This window comes from Vicia villosa, linkage group LG6 (assembly GCF_029867415.1).
Source record: "Vicia villosa cultivar HV-30 ecotype Madison, WI linkage group LG6, Vvil1.0, whole genome shotgun sequence".
Lineage (NCBI taxonomy): Eukaryota > Viridiplantae > Streptophyta > Magnoliopsida > Fabales > Fabaceae > Vicia > Vicia villosa.
The window spans coordinates 40,078,716-40,086,154 of NC_081185.1; positions in this window are offsets into that span (position 1 = coordinate 40,078,716).

Genomic DNA, 7,439 nt, shown 5'->3' on the forward strand with positions numbered 1-7,439 from the left:
AATCATTACTTATCATAAATTATCAAAAGTAATGATTACATAATCACATGTTCTTGTTTTTTGGAATATTCTTCAATCCTTATGCCATGGTAGAAATGGATGCATGGTATGCTTGCAGATGTATCATGGGTCGTATAGCATCATTTAGTGAAGCCATTTGCACAAAATTGCAAAGTTTCAAATTGTACATGACCTATAATTTTACTTCATGAGGCCAACTTTGAACAAGCATAACTCCTAGCTCAAAATGAATTTGGAGAAGGTTGAGCACAATTTGGAAAGCCCTTAACATGTAATTCAATTCATTAGTTTGGAGTTTTTCCAAAATCATTTGGGAAATTTGTGTAAAATAGACCCAAAGTTTGAAGATAACTAGGTCAAAATACTTAGAATTTTTCTATGTTTTTCAAGACCTATAACTTCCAAAGTCCATATCTCTTAAATGATTGATCTCTTGAAGAAAGTTCCTTTGTGAGAACTTGTTTTATTTGATGAGATCTACAACTTTCATGTTGGAAGTTTTTTGAGTTGTGTTGGTGAAATTTTGAGATCCATGAACTAGGTCAAAATGCACTTAGTTTGAGTTTTGTTGACTTTTTGATTCTTGAGGAATTTTCTTGATTTTCTTTGGTCAAATGACTTCAATAATCATATATTGATGATATTGATCCTTAAAAGCCATAGTTTGATAAAAAATCCTAAAAGTCAAAGGTGATCTTGTATAGTTGACTTTTTCCAAATGAAGTGAAATTTTGGACTTTTGTGATGAATCAAGTTCTTCTCCTTAAATGAGTGATGTGAATGGATTATATTGAGGTAATAGAAGTTCTTGAGCCATGTTTTGAGTTTTGGATCCATGTCCTGATTAAAAGTCAACTGTCTAGGTGAATTAGGTTAAAAACCCTAATTGTCGACCAGATGAAATTGATGACTGTGGATCTTGAATTGAAGTGAAGTGCCCAATGGATATTGCCATATGAGCCAATTGAAGATATTTTAACCATTTGATAGATGTCCTGGAGCTTTTTTGGGTATCCCAAATGTGGTCCCTGATTATAGTCCTTGATGGGCTCAAAACCCTAGATTGGTGAATTAAGCAAACCTGAGCCCAGATGATTGGTATCTAATCAATCATAGGTGAACAGAATGAAGCTTTTTGAGTCCTATGATTGTATTGGAGACTAGTCCTTTTATTGATTGATCCATTGCCTGAGCTCTTTTGTTCTTGAACATCCTCGATTAAGTACCAGATGAACAAGTGACTGCTATGGGGATCTGCTTTGAATTTTGATGAAAAGTCTGAAGGTATGACATCTCAGGGGGGTCAAAATTAGGGTATGACATCATCCAGAAGTATGAAGCCTTCAAAATGGAAGATGACGAGTCCATTGAAGCCATGTTCTCAAGATTTCAGACTCTGACTGCTGGCTTGAGAGTTCTGAACAAAGGATACACAAAGGCAGATCATATCAAGAAAATAATTAGAAGTCTACCAAGAAGATGGGGACCAATGGTTACAGCTTTCAAAGTCGCAAATAATCTCAATGACATATCCCTTGAAGAACTCATTAGCGCATTAAGAAGTCATGAGATCGAATTAATGGAAATGAGCCTCAAAAGAAAGGTAAGACTAACACTCTTAAATCAGTTAAAAAATTTGAAACTAACGCTTTGCAAGCTAAAGAAGAATGCTCGAGTGAATCCAGATCGGAAGAAGAAGATGAGTTATCTCTTCTCTCCAAAAGAGTCAACCAACTCTGGAAGCATAAGCAAAGGAAGCTCTAAAACTTCAAAAGACCAAATTATAAAGGAGAATCATCTGGATACAAGAAGACTAGCAGAAAAGGTGTTGTATGCTAGGAATGTAAAGAACCATGACTCTTCAAGAATGAATGTCCCAAACTGCTAAGAGAAAGGCTAAAGAAAATATTCGAAAAGAAGAAAAGTCTGATGGCCACGTGGGATGATTCTGAATCTTCTGAAGAAGAATCCAACTTAGAAGATGAACACGCCAACATAGCATTCATGGCCACCATAGAAGATGACTCAGGCTCAAAAACAGAAACTAACGAGGTATTTTCTGAAATTACTAGAGATGAGCTTGCAGAAAGTTTGTCAGAACTTCTGGAAAATCATAGTAAATTAAGAATCAAATACAAGAAACTTAAAAACAATCTTGTAGTTGAAACATAGAAACTTAAAACAGATAATTCTGATCTTAAAGAAAACAATATGAACCTTATAGAGGAATTGAAAATTCAAAAGATTTATAAGTCAGATAATGCTTCAAGTTCTAAAGATATTTTGAAAGAATATGATGTTGGTTTTCAAAAATTTCTAGCTAAAAGTATAAATAGAAGCAAGATAGCTTCTATGATTTATCGTGTAAGTAGAAACAATAGAACTGGAATTTGCTATGAGACACCTAAGGGAAAGGAACCATATCAACCTAAACCGGTTGATGAAATTAAAATCACATATAAACCCTTGCCCACACAATTTAATTTTGGACACACTCATGACATCAAATATACATCCCATTCTGATAATTCTCATGCTAGACCTAAATTAAAACAGAAATTTAGGCACACCAACACCAAAGGACCCAAAAAGATATGGGTACCTAAGGAGAAAATAATTTATGTTGCAGACCTCCTTAGCGATGAAGTTAAAACACCAGTCATGGTACCTGGACTCTGGATGCTTGTGTCACATGACAGGAAGAAAGTCTATGTTCCAAAGCTTGGAATTTAAATCTGGCGGAGACGTTATATTTGGATGGAACCAAAAAGGAAAGATTATTGGTTCAGGAACTATCGGTAACGGTAACTCTCCCTCTATAAATAATGTTTTACTAGTAAAAGGATTAGCTCATAACCTGTTGTCTATAAGTAAATTAAGTGACAACGGCTATGACATATTCTTTAATCAAGAGTCTTATAAGGTTGTTAGTCAGAAAGACGGATTAATCCTTTTTACTAGTAAGAGAAAGAACAACATTTATAAAATTGATCTTTCTGAACTTAAAACTCAGAAAGTAACTTGTCTTCTGTCTGTTAATGATAAGCAATGGGTTTGGCACAAAAGATTGGGACATGTTAGCTTGAGGAGATTATCTCAACTCAACAAACTCAATTTGGTAAGAGGTCTCCAAAATCTGAAGTTCAACTCAGATGCTCTTTGTGAAGCATGTCAGAAGAGAAAGTTTTCAAAAAAATCATTTAAATCTAAAAATTTTGTTTCCTCCTCCAGACCATTAGAACTTATGCATGTTTATTTATTTGGTCCAGTTAAAACTGAATCAATCAGAGGCAAGAAGTACAGATTGCTTATTGTTGATGACTACAGTAGACAGACATGGGTAAAATTCTTAAAACACAAAGATGAGTCACATACTGTGTTCTTTGACTTTTGTGACCAAGTTCAAAATGAAAAAGAGCTTAAAATCATAAAGGCTAGAAGTATATAATACAGAACGACTATAAAGGCTATAGAGTATATAATACAGAAACCTTGATTGTTGAAGAATCAATTAATATCAGATTTGATGATAAGATTGGCCATCAAAAGTTAGAGCAATTTGAAAATTTTGCTGATATGAAAGTACATGTCACAGAATCTAAAGATTCAGAAGCTGAAAATGCATCAGAAGTTCCTCCAATCACAACTATGGAGAACTTGAGAATTTCTAAAGAACCCTCTCTCTGAAGATTTTTGAGACTTAGTACACATCATCCACAAGATGTTATTCTTGGAAATAAAGATGAACCCATCAGAACAAGATCATTTCTCAAAAACAACGAAAACTCACTATTTGGATTAGTTTCTATGATTGAGCCAACATCAATTGATGAAGCTCTTCAAGATACAGATTGGATTATTTCTATGCAAGAAGAACTAAATCAATTTACCAAAAATGATGTATGGGATCTAGTTCCAAGGCCTTAAGGATTCAATATCATTGGAACAAAATGGGTGTTCAGAAACAAACTAAATGAGCAAGGTGAAGTCGTCAGAAACAAAGCACTACTGGTTGCACAAGGATATAGTCAACAGGAAGGTATTGACTATAATGATACATTTGCCCCAGTTGTAACACCCTATTCCCCATCGCTATTTTAATTAATAAAATAAATCAGAGTAACTCAAAATTTCAATACAACACATTAAGAATAGGATGCTACTTCGTCATCAACCTTAAAAACACATATGCTCAAGTTCATAAAGCATGGATACATAACACACTTTGGATGAACCGACAACATCATTATTATAATCCTTCAAAACATCAACTTCTTTATTATTGCAGCGGAAAGTAAAACATAACGATTCAATAACATTTTTACTCATCAAAGTTTTAATGATCATTCAAACAAAAAAGAGTTACACTACTCTCAAAATCTTCTACATAAAACAATAATGCAACAATCAAAACAAATAAACGTTCATCCCTCCCCGGTGTTACGTATCAGAGCATGACACCGACTCGACACGACGTCTAACCTTGCCAAGTGCTGATCACCTGCACGTTACCCATGTAGAGGTAACATTCAAACAGAAGGGGTGAGATATCAACGAAAATATAATAAAGGGCATAATTATAATCATATGACAGATACATCAAGTTAGATTCTAAGTTTAACAATCTATAGTCATGCTTCATAATTGATTACAAACACATTCACAACATCATCATCATTCATCATAAAACACACATCAGTTATATAATACTGTTTCATCATCACATCATCAAACAAATCAAAGTGCAATGCAATGTTACTGACACGACATCATGCATGTGGTACCAAAGTCTTCGCAAATGCCATATGTGGGCAATTGGCTAACTTTGTAATGCCAAACGAAGGCAACGACTAACTTCGGAATGTCGATCCTTCACAACAAAACCATCTTCCTCTATAATGCAATGTATGAGACACATACCACAAGATCCTCATGCAACTACCAATCAACGGTATTCAACGCAACGCCATATAAGGCTATCAACATCAATATCATCATAAAACAACATATACGAGGCAACCACACGGCTCTCGCATCATCTTCGTAAACAAAACAATACTTTGTATGAAAACACATACTAAATTAATAAGAATTTTGGATTCATTCCCTTAAAATTTTAGGCTACTGTTATGGAAAGTATTATCAAAGGATAGAAAATGTTTTTATCTTTCTAACGGTTCGAACGACGCCCCAAACGGACTTACAGATCAAAAGTTATGGCTTTTTGAAGTTTTTAAGAAAAATTCCATTCCAACTCAGTGGAACCCGGTTCCCGCAAACTGGGAACCGGTTCCCATACCCAAAATTCCAATTTTTCGGATACAAAGAGTCTGGGAACTCGGTTCCCCTAAACTGGGAATCGGTTCTTGCTGTAGCCGTTTCAAAAAACCTCTGTTATAAGCTATTCTGAGTTCCCCCCTTCATAACCCCAAAACCCCTATTCTCCCACACGAAAATCATCATATTTTCATGGATTTTTCAAGGTAAATCATCCACATCATTAATCAAATGCATCAAATACATCAAACCAAGCATCAAGATCACAATAATTGCACACAATTTCCAATAAATATAAACAACCCTACAAATTGTCTAACCCCAAACCTAACATGCAATCCTCAATCTACATACAATTATATCCCTTGTTATATAATCAGAACCCCACCCTTACCTTAGGTTTTGATTCCTTAAGCTTTACTGTGATAGAGTTTCTTCCTTCTATGATCGTTCCCTTCTTCTCGCTTTCTCTGCTTCGTTCCCTCTTTTCACAAAATAACACGATCTCCCTTCTATTTCCCCCTGGTATGACAATTTAACCCCTTAGACCCCTAATATGATAACCCCATCTTACCCTTCCTTATTATTATTATTTTTAATTATTTATTTGTTAATCTTTTATTAATACTATCAAAATAACAATAATATTAATAATCTCCAAAATGCCAATATAATTATATTTCTAACCCCTATCCTTAATTTCACGTGACAACTACATTACTCACAGGTCTTCTACCCCACACATCGTAGAAAGCTAACATATACACACATTCTTCACCAAATACATCGTAACATCGCATCGCATAATTATCAAAACGAGGTGTTACAACTCTCCCCCATTTAGAATATTTTTGTCCTCGAAAATTACGTGATGCGAACAATTCTGGATAAGATTCCTGCATCTTACTTTCTAACTCCCATGTCATGCTTTCTTCGGCAACTCCATGCCATACTACCTTCACCAATGCAATCTTTTTGCCTCTTAGTTGCTTCATTTCACGATCCTCGATTCTTACAGGTACATTCTCAATAGTAAAATTGTCCCGCACTTGAATATCGTCCATGTGAATCACGTGAGATGGATCCGAAATGTATTTCCGAAGTTGCGACACATGGAACACATCATGCAAATTCGACAAGTTTGGCGGCAAGGCCACTCTATATGCAACGCCCCCTACTCTCTCAGAGATTTGGTACGGACCAATAAACTGGGAAGTAAGCTTCTTCGAGTTCAGAGCACGACCTACACCGGTTGTCATACCCCAATTTTTGACCCTAAGATCATACATCAATTGCATTTTAATCATTAATTGAGAGCACCATTGTGAGGTTATATCTTTGATACTGTGATTATCTCTGATGGGAACCATCAAGCATTTCTAGTTTTTTATTTGTTTGATACTAAACAAAATCCAAAAATATGTATTTTGTCTCTTTTGTTTATATTTTACAGGTAAAAGATCAGGCAAAAATCAAAATAGTGCAAGAAAATAATTTTTGAAAATTTGAAGGTGGAAATCGATTTACCCATATGGGAAATCGATTTCCTGGGGCGAAAATTCAAAAAAATAAAGAGGGAAGCATGACATTATTTTGGAACCTATTTTCTTTGATCATTTTTGTCATCTTACCAATTTTCCACCTCACCAAAATTAATTCCCCTCATTAAACCCATTCTAACCTCATTTTACCATTTAAACACCAATTAAGCACAAGTTAATTACCAAATGCAAAAAGACCAAATTGCCACTACTCTTGCTCCAATTCTATAAATGGAGGCCTTGCCTCCATCATTTCACAAGCTTAGAAAGCCAATAAAACTCTTGCAATTTCTCTCTTCATCCCTACCAAATTCACCAAAGCTCTTTTTCTTTCATAAAGTTTGTGAGTCACATCTTGAACCTCACAAACTTTAAGCTAAACCACCATCCATTTCACTCTTTTTTCTTCAATTGTTGAGAGATCAAGATTTGTGTTGGTGATTCTTGAAGTGGATCTAAGTTTTGTTCAAGATTTGGTAATTTTCTTCATCCTTTTTCATCTATCATAATGTGATTCTTTAGTGCTTGTGTGTGATGCATCTTTGATGCTATATTGGTCCTATTTGATGGTGAATTGATGGAAAATTCGTGCTCCAATTG